Here is a 13,353-nt window from a genome sequence, read left to right as displayed (position 1 = left end):
TTTTGTTCCAAAATAATTTAGTGAAAAGTAAAATTCTTAACTGTTCTCATGGTAAATTGAAGACCAGAAATGTTCTTTGCAGCAGGCTTCCTTTACCTCAACACTACCCCTAAGCCTTCATAAGTCTGATGAAACAATCTGATGTAAAGATGATAATATACAGAAATCTTCAGGATAGCACATTAAAAACTTACTAATTCATCTGATAATGTAACCTTATTTTTTCAGTAGTTCTTTTATATTATATTTTTGCACCAATATTGCACCATGTAAGTAGCCACCCTTAAAAACTAATATGTCCATAAAAAAATGAAAGACTTAGTCATTTTATTGTAGCCTGGTTTGGTCACACCCCCATTTCTTCATTGTTTCCTACTGTAGGAACACAAAGATGAAGGAATTAGTAAATGTATGCATCAGCCCCCCAAATTTTTTTTGAGAGCTCAGTTTGCTCAAGGCTGCTACTTGATTGTGAGCAAGAGCTGCAGCAGCACTTTCTAGTGTATAGCTCTTTCTTTGTGAAGAGTGTGTATCAATTTTAGTAAGTTATTTTTGCTTTATTTCTACAAGGAGAAAATGAAAATGTATGCAGGTCTCTATGAAAGTAATGCCTCCTATTTATTTTCAGGGAAACTACAAAGAGCACAGTAACACTATTTGATAGAGCAAATTCTCAGCTACAACATGCCATTTTTCAACATAGTCATAACCATTAGCCATGCATTTTTGCAGCAATACACAATAGGCTGCATGCCATGCTCATAAAAATACTCATGTCCATCTAGAATGTGGCTTGATTTTCATGTCACCGTTGCCACTGATGAAACACACCACTCACCACCTCACTGTGCTTACATTCACTGTTTGTTCTCCATGAATGTTCAGCAAGCAGTGATGAATATCAGTAGGTGCCATTTTTTTCCTCATAATGGAATTTAGTTCCACACGTTTGTTTCTTAAGAACTTCCACATCAGATGTAATTTTGTCAGACTGCTCCTCTCCTGCTGTCTGTCACATGGCAAGATGTAATGGAATACTGGTGGGAAGGGTCAACCTCTACTACCATGCTACCAACATCAGCCTCTGTATATAATGAGTAAAATAGGAGGCATTACTTTCTCAGCAACCCTTTAAGTCTTTGCATAAATATCTTGCAGTGTTGTTGATTTTCTCCTATCTGTAACAAATAAATAACTTCCAGAAATGGGAAGAGTATTTGCATTCTTCTAGCCAGTTCTAAAGAAGGATAAAAACGAGATTTTGTATTGAATATTAATGTAATTAACTGTGCAGATATTTGCTGTCTGCCACATAGTCATGTTTTTCACCTTCACTATGCATGGTAAGAGTCAAAAATATTAATGATTGCAGGTCTTATGTTTGCTAACGGAAGGGTTGCTGCATAACCTAACAGCAGTTTTTTTATTCTTCTCCAGTTCTGTAGTTTAGAGCTAACATTTTATCATTTCAACATGTCATACTGGTACAGTGTGCAATGATGTGATGCACTGAAATGTCAGTTCTACCTAAGAATTGAAAGTTATATCACACAAACATTTTTATCTAATAAGATTGCTTTAAGTTTATATAATAGATTTCCAAGGCAATGTGAAGAGGTGACCTTGTCTGAGTAGTTACATGTTATTCACATATCTCAAAATACTTCTAATTTGTCTTCATAACTTTTGAACTCCACACTTCCTAGATTAATTTTTTGTAAGCATTTTTTTTTCTTATGAGAAAAGAAGTAATATGGGTTTGTTTATCTGTGAAAAATCTGCTATTTTTTTTTAAGACTAAATGGCAGTACTTTCTCCATTGTTCAATTATTCCATATTTCACAGCCTAGTAAACAGGAATGTGCATTACTCCGTAATATTTATTTCCCGGAGTTGTTTAATAAGTGTGGGAGGTAACATTGCATGATAATGTCTCATCCAATTCTGTGTATGCTAGAAGCAAGATTGGAACAGAATAGTATTTGTGAAAGTGCTCGAAAATCCTTTTCCTGGCAGCCTCTTTCATTCTTTATCCATTCCCAACGGTCAATCTGTGTAACAGCTCCTCAAGAACTGTAGTACTTTCAACGATTTAATATTCAAATGTTCAAAGAATCAAGAATTTAATAAATCTATGGTGATTTTCCAGGACAGGTAAAGCATGAAGGCTTTCTCTTCACTTCTTCATGGTCTTAACAGTTTCTTAACTTGTTCCAATAAAGAAAGTAACTAGTACATCTGCAACACTCCTCATAGTTCTCATTAGGTACCATTTTGGTAAAGGCTTTTGAATAAATTATAAAATTATATCATGTCCTTAAGAGTTACTATGCAATCTTCTTGTAGAATTTGTTTGTTGATATGATAATGAGTACTGGAACATGTTAAATAATCCAATTATCTCTCCAAATCTATATTTCTGTTTTGCAATACAGAGGGAAGGGAGAATGAATGGATATAGCAATACAACTCAAACCCTGGATATCAAACTATTGGTCCTCCCCTGTGCAGTCTGACTGAAGGCAATCTATTTTCCTGGCCTTTCTAAGTAACCTGGCATTTCAATTTCTAAAAACCTGGCTTTCACTGTCTTTCTCTTCCCTAAATAATGTGCTCTTTTGTTGCATTGACAAAATTAAATTCTTTAAGGTACTGGTAGCTAATTAAAATAGAATAATTTGACATATATTATTTCTTTTATCAATAGAAATTATCTTCCTTTTTGCTTTTTTTTTTTTTTTTTCAGTGAAAATAATTTTGATTTCTTCCATGAACATTTTTCACTCTTTTGGGGGTGCTGGTGGGAGTGGTGGGTTCATAGAGAGAACATAATGCCACTTCTATAATATGTTTCTTAGGCAGTATTGTGGAATGTTATTATGAAGAAGCATAACTATTTTATTTGTTTTGTTTTGTTTTGTTTTGTTTTGTTTTGTTTTGTTTTGTTTTGTTTTGTTTTGTTTTTCCCCTGGAAGGAGTAATGCATGATGCAAGGTTAAATACACACGCATACCATGTCCATACTAAGACTTTACTATTGTAGAGCATTTCCTATGCAGATCGGTTAGTAGAACTGGCAATTAAAGTGAGTTTCTTTTCACAGTCATGTGTGTTTTGCACATAGCATTTTTACTGAAGCCACGGAAAGCCATGCTTTTATGTCTTTGATGTAGAGATTCTGAAGACTATATTTGGTGAAAGATTTTGTACATAAATTTCAGAAAGCACTTTTTATTGCATTCCCTCTCTTCATGGCAGATTAGTCTGATTCCTATATAGGTAACTGCATTAGTTCTTAAATGCAGTTAAACAAAAAAGTACCATATACTCACAAATTATTGTGTATTGTTTAACAGTTGTTTGACACATTTCATCCCTGTACAGAAATGTATCAACAATCATAAATGATTTTCTGATACCTGTATTTACATTTAATGTTGTCTTATTTCAAAGACGGTTTTAATAAACTAAGGTTAGCATGATACTTAAAATCATCAGAGCACCATTTTTTACCATATTCTACTTCTGTGCTGTTTAGGAAGTGATGACTGGGGAAGAGGGGTGGAGAACTGCAGTTTTGCAAAGTATCCTATGTTGTGGATACTTTGGTTTGTTTTATGTTGGTATGAAATGCCAACAGTTTGGAATCTTTTGCAAAGGCAAATTGTCCATTTTGGCCCATCTATCTGATGGATATCCTGAGCACCAGATGCCTGGATATGCAGAAAGCTGGAGAGAAAGCTCAAGCTGCTCTACCAGCACAGTGAGTAGCCGAAGAACAGACCAGCAGCAAATCAAGCTGCCAACAAAAGGATAAGGCATCTGGCCAGGGGGAGAAATTTAGAAACTGTCAGGAAGCTGGGAGCTGGGCAGCAGGCAGGCTGGTCAGGAGCAAGATGTTTTCTTAGCCAGCTGGCCAGAATCCCTGCTAGTCAGCTTGGTAGCTGGGTGGATGATCACTTGTCATCGCACTAAAAGTCCTGAGGCCATCTTTGCAGTTCATGAAAATTAGAGAAAAAGATGGTCTTATTTCAGGTTATTTGCTTTGTTGTTCAGAATGAATATAATTCAGGCACATAACTGTGACTGTGAATAAACTTCTATGTCTTGTAGAACTCAACAACTATAAATAAATTTCAAATAAGATAATTCATTTTGTAGATTTAACTGCCTTATAGCTGTTAAATGCAACCACAAATAATGGCTTAAAATTACCTTTCTTTCCAAGTACTTTCTGCTTGTAGATTCTGAATATGGGCTAAATGTAAATTTGGAAACTGTCATGAAAAAAAGAGAATAGAATCTTTCTTGAAACTTGATGAAATATTTCTATTCTTCTTAAGACAATTCTACTTTCTGCAAATATTTACATCAGATCACTTTTGCAATATTTGCGAGAGATAGCATTTTTCTTATTAGACTAAAGAATAGAACTTCACGAGATCTAAAATAAAATCAGTAAGCCTCAAAGGTAAATGCAATTTTTAAATCCACTGCTCAATATGATTCAGGATAAGCATTAGTAGACTGGTCAGCAGTCCATCTTAAGCTGCTTGACTATTTGTGGAACATGTTACCCAAAAAGCTGCAACCTCAGCTGAAACAAAATCACATACACTTCATATCTGCAAAATGCTTTTGGTATTACTTGCAAATTCGTTTAAGATTTTGTGTAGAATATTAGATTTAAACTCAACCTTGTGCTTAGAGGCTACAACTACACTTCTACCTAGATCATCCTGAATACATAGGAAAGGATAGAATGAAGCAGCTGGTGATATCTTTGATGCACACAAATCAAATGTTAGTTCTTGCAAGTTTCATCACTCTGCATCCTGCTCCATGGCTACTGCTTAAGGTTTAAGAACACTTAAGGTTAAGAATAACTGCTTTCCTTTGTCCCTGTAGCAGACATATAAGGATATATGGTGTTGAAGGCTGTGCACACAGGTAGTTCTCATTTTAACTCTCCACATGTTCTCTTTAACATATGAATCATCTGAAGGACAGACAGGTGTCAGAGGTAAGTGTCAGACACTCCAGATTGTAGCTTTACTGCAGTAATAATATGAGCCTCTAGGGTTAATGTCATTGTGGTATTTATCATCTACTTGCTTGCAAATTAATTTTTGTGTTCAATTTTATTATGTTGATGTGTAAATTTACTAATGGGTTTTCTTGCAGCCTGTTTGCGCTAGTCATTTTGTATTTTCATCACATGAAAGAGGAAGAAAAAAAAAAGAAATTTAATCCTGTTAAAATCTGGAGCACAGCTAAGCAGGTCATTCATCTGCAGATGACAGTTCAAAATAGGTCTGCTGCTCCAGCATGATGATCTTTGTGTCCGGTTTGGTAGATACAAGTGTCTGACTGAAACCATATGCCAGAATGATTGACGTGAGCAGTTTCTTAGGGCAGGAAAATATCGTAACTTCCTTTGTCTCTGCCAGAGTTTTGGAAAGTCAGCATGCTTGCTGCCAAGAGAGACAGAGAGCTGAAGGAGCAGTAAACACTTATGACCAACAAGGATGACATATCTCAGATACATCTTCTGCATGCAAGAGCAGCAGATAGGAAGAGAGGCTGTCTTACCAGGGCTCTCATTTTTGACTCAGGAACAGCATCTTTTGCTTTTGTTCTAATTCTTTTCCCAGTGATCTTCTCTTTTTATGATAGCTATATTCTGCTTTGACTCTTCTGAATCAAAATTTTGATATGAATTCGAATTTGATAATGACAAAAATGATGATTGATCCATGAATAACTGTTAGATGGTTGAGTTACAATGTTGAGCATACAGTTGAGCTAGGCTTTATTCATGTGACTCCATTAAGAAAAATGACCAGCATAGATTATGAACTTGTAGGTTGATAATGGCAGTAATCTGATAATTGAGAAATTAAAAAACATGATCTCTTTATCATACATGGACTAATGTATTAAGAAATAATTAATACTATTGCAGGTAGGGGCGTAGCCTGAAGAATGTTCTTTTAAGTCTTGGAAAACCTTTGAATCATCTTTCTAATTGAGAGAAGATTGTTACTTAAACTGGAAGCAATTTGTAGCTTATTTGACTAAAGAATGCAGTCATTAACCTTCAATTGTAATATATTAGTCTTCTTTTTTGCTATTAACATAAAAGACACAGTGGTTTATTTACTAAGAAATGTCACAACAATACTGAAAAAAATTTAGGATGTCTTAAATCCTGATTTTAGATTTTAGATACATTTCGAATAAATAAGAAATTGAAATAAGTAAATGAATAATCATGCAATCTAAGATAGAAAATGTGAAATCCAAAATAATCAAGGTGTGTTTCACAAGCTGTCTCTGATTCTTTGGAAAGAATAGTTCAGTCAGTGTAGAAATTTCCAACCAAGGCATCCTGCTTTTTCAGAATTAGATGTGTTATATATCAGAAATAAGTATTTAATATTTATTTCTTGTTCTAAAATTAGAAAAAAATTTCCAGAAGCACAAGACGAACATGCTTCTCAAACATGAGGCTTTTTTGTTATCATTTAGTTTTTATGCACTATTATCTGTACAATTTCTAAACTTCAAATTAAGCTCATTTTTTAGCTGAAATACAGTATTTCTAAAAACAGATACTAGATTTAAATATGTTAATTAAAGTAAGATTCAGAATTATAATTCTGTTTTTATATTGTTAAAATTCTTCAACTTTTTTACGTTTAGTTTTATGATGCAATTAAACATTGGCTATAAAGTTTACTGTCACTCTGTATAATGTTTTTGTCGTTTTAAAACAAGCTTATAATTAGTGTGTGAAGTAAAATTATGTGTAGACAAGCAACAAAACAGTACCTATAAATCTGAAAGTGTTTATCATCTGCAAGCATATCTGTATTGTCTCTAGTTAGATGTATTGTTTATAGAATATATTGAACACAATTATTCATATATTATCCAGAATAGCACAATACCTGGAGTTATGAGAATATATATATATACATGCAACACATATTTCCAAATATTTCAAGACTATTATTTTTTTTTTTAAAGAAATGATTGTTTTGTTTTGTGTGTTTTTATGTATTAAATGGAAAATAACTTACATTTTTATCTTAGTATGCAAATACTTGATGACTGAAATAACTTACAAAGTTTGAGTATTTCTATCTTGTCAAACAATGCTGGGCTCAGGCTGCAACCTGTTCTGTTTATTTCTGATATCCTTTTGGTTACCTGTTTTTATTTTTCCTGGAGCTAGTAAAGACTTTTAAAGCTGTATCCTGACTTTGCCAACACAGTCAAAATATATAGGAGAAATGGCTTGTAGACTTATGGGCAGACTTATGGAAGATTTAATTCTGTTTCCCTTAAAGTGTAGCAGAAACATTAATGCTTTCACATTTCTTGAGTTACAGCTTCAAATTATCTTTTTCTCACGCCATCTGTATATGCAGTTTCTCAGTGTGACAACAATTAACATGGGAACCCTCTCAGTTCCACTGAAATTCATCTGGCTTAGGGTGAGGCCCTGCTTACATACAACTTCCTGCAGACCTGTTCTGCATTCTTCCAAGTATTCTGGAAGAATTCTGAAGTATTGACTTCAGTTCCATCACATTTTTTCATCTATTGCATTCACAGATTGTCACCTCATAAAGTTATTGATCTCTCCTGTGCTACAAATTCACTCAATACTGCCATTCCTGCCATAAATGATTTCCATGGGGGAATCACGAATCTGTTGCTTTGAACTTAATCGACTTTTAAATTGAATTGAAAGAAAGAATAAAATTCCATTTCAATTCTGTTTGTTTTGGTGGTTCTGAGCTAAAAGAAGAAAGAAAAATAAAGGTTCTGTCATCAAAACAGGCAGATGTGATTCTGAATATAGATAGACCATATTGTCAAGTAGAGAGGATATATTTTATAATTTCTGCATCTTAATGTTTCCATGTCCTTATCTGTTCAAAGATACAAATTGTTTAGGAAGTTTGGTAGCATCTTTGTTGAATTTTTAAGGACTGCTTTGCAGTTCTCTTCAGAAGACCATGCTGTGTGTCTGAAGTCTTACTGAGGCATGATTAATTTCCCTCTTCAACATAGTGGGATTTCTAAGTACAACATTGTTTTCTTGTGCTTTCCTAAAGGGAGAAGCCAGAATACTGCAGAGGTTAAGTGAGCTGGCCTTCCGGGCACAGCAGGAAGCTTTACGGTCTATGTTTGTCTGTTAACTTCAGTGTAAAATATTCCTGCTCCTTGCTTTTGTGAGCTTTTCATTCTTTGAAGTTAAAAAAAAAAACCATTTATACTTCAGGCATGGATACTGCATATGTTAATATGAAAGATGGATACCTAAAGTGGCTGCCGGATCAGCTGAGGTGGTGTTGATTATATACTCTGCCAGTATCAGGCAGTGCAATTGTAAGATCCTTACTCTAGGTTTCTAGTCATTTTGGCTATCAGCCACATCCAGCTTGGTTGTACAAAGTACCATCTGGTGATTACTTTAGCAGCCCTGCAAGTTGAGGCATTTGCTTTGCATAAAAAAGGACTATAAACATCTATCTGTTTCACAAATTGCACTTCAGTTTTTGTGGAGGTAGCACAATTCAGTTATGGCAAGCAATTATGGTGGCAAAATTACATATATGTAACAGTACTATATTGGGAAGTTAAAATATTTCCTTCTTTTAACATTTCATTTTACAGCCTTTACTATTTTTATAGAAAGAATACTTGAAAGAACATGTTTTGCACTAGACTGTGGAAGTGGCAGTTGCTTCCACAACATTGTCAAAATTTACCCAACCATCTTTTGGCGCATTTATTGATAAGCTTCACTAGGGTTTAAACCTGAGGTTTTTTTCAGTAGTATTTGCAAGTCTGTAGGTCGTGATCGGAGTTATCAGTCACCAGTTGCCACTTCAATTTGCAGAAATAGATGCCATGAGTGTTTTGAAAGATAATTAGAAGTCTGCAAACTGAAAAAAAATGAAAAATATTGCTTCATATATGCAACTCCATGATATGAGGAGAAACCCACAAATATCTGAATACAGAGAGGTCTAGATGATCTCCTTTTTTATGGACAGAAATGAACAAGGATTGCTCTATTCTGAGTGCTACAACCCATTCCAAGATGGCTTACATATCCTAGTTGGTATCTGTAAACAAAAATGTAATCAATATATTAATTCTAGTATTATGTAATTGTAATATTATTATTATAATTCAGTCAGGAGGAGAGATACAATAAAGTGTCGTACTCTCTTTATCTTGACCGTTATCTATTGAGTTGATCGACAGCTATAAATACGGACACAAAACTGACAATAAAATAAATTGAGATTAGTCCATCAGAATAAACAACAGCATTAACTGTAATATGAGCTGCAAGTAATCAAAGCAACATCTATAACATCATGGAGTTGTGAGGATTACTGTCCATGGTAATGAAAAAAAAAAAAGGTTGATTGTTTTTATTGTTCCTTCTCATACTTACTGTGGCAAAGTAAAAATGATAATATCAGCAAAAGTTATCTGAGTGCTTTTTTATTCATTATTTATGTCTTATAGTTATTATCTGCAGTGTCTGATCAGGTAGTGAGACTGTTTATGACAAAATGATCTTGCAGCTTAGGCATTCTAAGTTTAAATCCCACAAAGGTAATACACTTCTGAAATGACATTGAACAAGACTTCAGTTGGTCCTGGTTCAAAAACTTTTGACATTTAATGTGCATTTCTTCCAACTTGCATCCACCTTTCTATCTTAGGATGTAGGGAAGAAGGGAAACTTCCTGGGGCTCCCAGGATGTGGACAGAAGTCACCAAGTGGAAGCAACTCATTCCAGGGCTTAGAAGCAGTGAGACTGGAAGTAAAGCACAAAATAAGGAGCATTTCCTGCTTTTCTTTGTCCTACCAGACTTTCTGAAGAAGGATGATTCATATCCCAGCAATTACTGCTTCTGGGTTTTTCTTTTTTCCAGTGGCAGCTCTGGAACTGCTGATGAATCAGAATCTTCCTAGATGCTCTTACTAATGCAATCTGTTGTTTATGTTTAAAATTATTTTAATTGTCTAATTAGCACCTACTTAAACTTTGGTCTTATTTTGTGGGTTTTGATGAGTCGTATATTCAGCTTTTGCTTTCATCATCCTTCTAGACTTTTTTTTTTTTCTAAAAGGAAAGCTGAGAATGTGTTTAAAATCTGCTGAAAATTTCTATTTCCTTTTAAAACCATGTAACTGTTTCCAGATACAGACTGAATATTAATTAAAATATCTTTTAGTTTTGGAAGACAACAAAATCAGATTTGAACAAGAGAAAGCTTATTAGTATAATCAATCAACAAATATTAATAGTTTGTTCATTGTCAACTAATTAGTAGCTTCATTGTAGTCAAAAGAAAGGCAAAGACTGATAAAGAGTGTCTTTCTAAGGCAAAATGACAAGAAACACTTCACTTTTGCTATAGAAGATTGCCTGAAATAGGGCAAAAAGCCAGAGAAATTCTCTATTTTCCAATTTTATAATTCAGCTGATTCAATTACAGTCAATACTGTAATATATTGACTAACCCGTTGAGATAAAAATCATTCATGTATTGTTTCTTGGTAGAAGACATATCAGATAAAGACAGATGTTATAAAATCAGGAAAATGTTTTTCATTGGAATAACATAACTTTGGTTTTGTTAATAGTGCTTTCTGTTGCTTTTTCTGGTTGCTTTATTTGTTTATTTATTTAGTTAGTTAGTTAGTTACTGCTTTCACTCTAGATTATACATCAGAGTTGTAACAAAACTGATGGAACAAAGTGGATTCCACACATAGCAATTGAGCAGAGCCTACTACAGTGGCGTCATTTCTATTGCCGAGGTGAGATTATGTCTGGAATCCAATTGCAGGAATTATTTCCTGTTTGTACAGGTAATGTGCTTAGTGGCCAAGCTCAACGTGTCTCTTGTATTATCTTAGTGAGTCTCATAAAATTCCAGCAACACAGAAAATTTTGTTGCAAAAGCTATAACTTGTTTGACCTGGGGGGTAGTGCTCTTTATAGTCATGTACCAACTAAAACTAGCGCTGCCTATGGATGGGTGCTGCTTCTCTGATGTTTCAATTCAAAGTTAAGTAGGCTAATCTGCCTTTAATTTGTGTGACTTCTTTGGTTTTAGACCAAAAGAGAACAGAAAAGGAAGCTTATGTCATTACTGTTGCTCTTGTCTGTGAGGGAGTTATGTAAAATGAGAGCTGAGCTTAGTGCCCATAATTCTTTCCTATGTGTGACTGTTTCTGTCTGACCTGGAACTTCAGAGGGAGAATGTTCTAAGTCTTAAGATCATACTGGTTATTGCACATGCAGTTTAGGTATTATCATATGTATATTGGCATGATCATTCTCTGAGATGAGGGGTATTTACTATCATTAAAAATATAGTAACTGTAATGGCCAAACTGCATGGGCTTTTAGTTGAGCATGCTCGTAGAAGGCTGAACAACTGTGTCTCTAGTGAAATATGCTGAAAGCTGTCATGCAGTGTTAAGGCCAGTATTATTTCATTTCCTTTAATAGCGGTTGTGGTCTATAAGTATTATCTCAGTAAAAAAAATTCTCTTGTTACTCAGTATAATTAGTTATTGGTCATAAATTTTACCATAAAATAGCACTCAAAAAGCATCTGGAATAAAGATATTATTGACTGTTGCTAGGCAACTTATTAATAAATTCAAATGACCAATGAAAGCAAGAATAGAATTATAAAGCATGTTTAGAAAATGAGAATAAGAAAGATAATGATAAAATGTTATGACTATCAAATCTGATAGGATTTTCGTAGAGATGGACTCAGTCATGATAGAGGGAATCAACTACAGTTAAGAATGTAATTTTTAATTCAGATCAGTGCAAAGATTTGATTCCTTGATATTTAGTTGAGAATGCTACCGCTACTTTTAATCTCTTTAAGAATTTTCTGGAATTTCCTTTTCCCATTTTTGTAAGGTGCAATTTTAAAAGGTTTGGAAAATAAAAAGATGAGATTTGTTTTCTAATCCAGAAAATGTCTCGGATGTTATTAATGATAATGCCTTTAAAGAGATGTGATATCAGGACAAATTAATCCTAGCTTTTTAAAAAACACATGAGAATAAGAAGAGCAGAATGTGTTGCAGTATTCATCATGGACAGCCATATGCAAAGCCACAGTTGCTATAAAAAACATCATACTATGGAAGATGTGATATTATTATCTTTTTAGATATAATTATAGACTGAAAATTCTATAAGACAGTAATTAATGACAGTAATTACAGTTATTAAACAATAATTGAAGACAGTTAATAAGACAGTATTAAATGAAAGTTTTCAGTAAAGTTAGACTTAATACATAATCTTGATCTTTACAAAACAAACTTCAAGTTTTTAAGTTACTACAGGAACACATGAGTTTTCTGTATCAGGGCAAAATCGAAGTATTGTCTTAGCTTTGTACCTATGAATATACATACTCTTAATCAGCATTTTTGGTGTGTTACATTCTTCCCAGAACTAGAAACCTTGTGATGCAATTACCTATATCCTGTGTCTAATATTCATTCCAAAACTTTTAGTATCCGACAAGCTGTCTGGATTTTATTTGTGTCGACATGTATGGCATGGTTTATGCCTGGACTTGATATATGGGTTCATACATAGACTGCAAAACACTTTGAAATTTAATCAGCAATAAGTGAGGAGAGAACTCCAGAAAGACAAGAACAGGATACTTGCATATGCATTCCTACTGAGAAGGCGTATCATGCTTCATTCCTTTTAAGGCCCTGAAATCTTCTTAAGTCTTCTTTTGCAATTCTATATACTTTACATTTTTCCTGCAAATCTTTCAGCCTCTTCTGTGAACAGCTTTTTCTTTAACATGCATGACTAGTACTGCAGTTAAAAAACAACAGTCAGACAGAAAGGTAGACAAATAGTACTTCGTCTTTTGAACTCAAATATGTTTTTTTTCCTTTTGAGTCTTTTGAGCACTTGTATTCTGACCCTACTGTTTGATGTCTTGGCCCTGTTCTTGGGAAAAGTTGATTTCATCAAATCCCTGTGAAGCAATAGGAAGAATCTTATCTTACTCCTTTCATTGCCTTTTTGCTACTCCTTCTCAGTGTTGTCCTTGTATATTCATATATTGATAGATTTTAGCTGACTTCCTAATAGTAGTACTATATGCCCATGCTTACGGACATGTAAGTACCATTTCCCTCTCACCTTAGTAAAAAGCAGCAGTAAAAATAGAGAGCAGATAGGAAATGCTCCTAGATATGGTATCATAAGTTCAAATATCAGACCAGAATATGTAATGTACATGTTT

At 34.0% G+C, this 13,353-nt stretch overlaps 1 long non-coding RNA gene across 3 annotated transcripts in view; it reads left to right on the top strand.

Annotated features, from left to right (window-relative positions):
* The window catches only part of LOC149918480 (uncharacterized), a 40,523-nt gene that overhangs the window by 20,805 nt on the left and 6,365 nt on the right, over positions 1-13,353 (top strand). The window contains exon 3 of one of the 3 annotated variants that reach the window (XR_016465505.1): positions 9,759-9,970. The exons of the other annotated variants lie outside the window; for them this stretch is intronic. This is a non-coding gene — a long non-coding RNA (uncharacterized LOC149918480). Of the gene's footprint in view, positions 1-9,758; positions 9,971-13,353 lie in introns of those variants that run through there. 3 annotated transcript variants of the gene reach the window in all.

Source organism: Phasianus colchicus, chromosome 3, assembly GCF_987193195.1.
Source record: "Phasianus colchicus chromosome 3, bPhaCol1.hap1.1, whole genome shotgun sequence".
NCBI classification, from domain to species: domain Eukaryota; kingdom Metazoa; phylum Chordata; class Aves; order Galliformes; family Phasianidae; genus Phasianus; species Phasianus colchicus.
The sequence above is the reverse complement of the archived record's forward strand: the minus strand, read 5'-3'. Positions and strand labels throughout refer to the sequence as shown.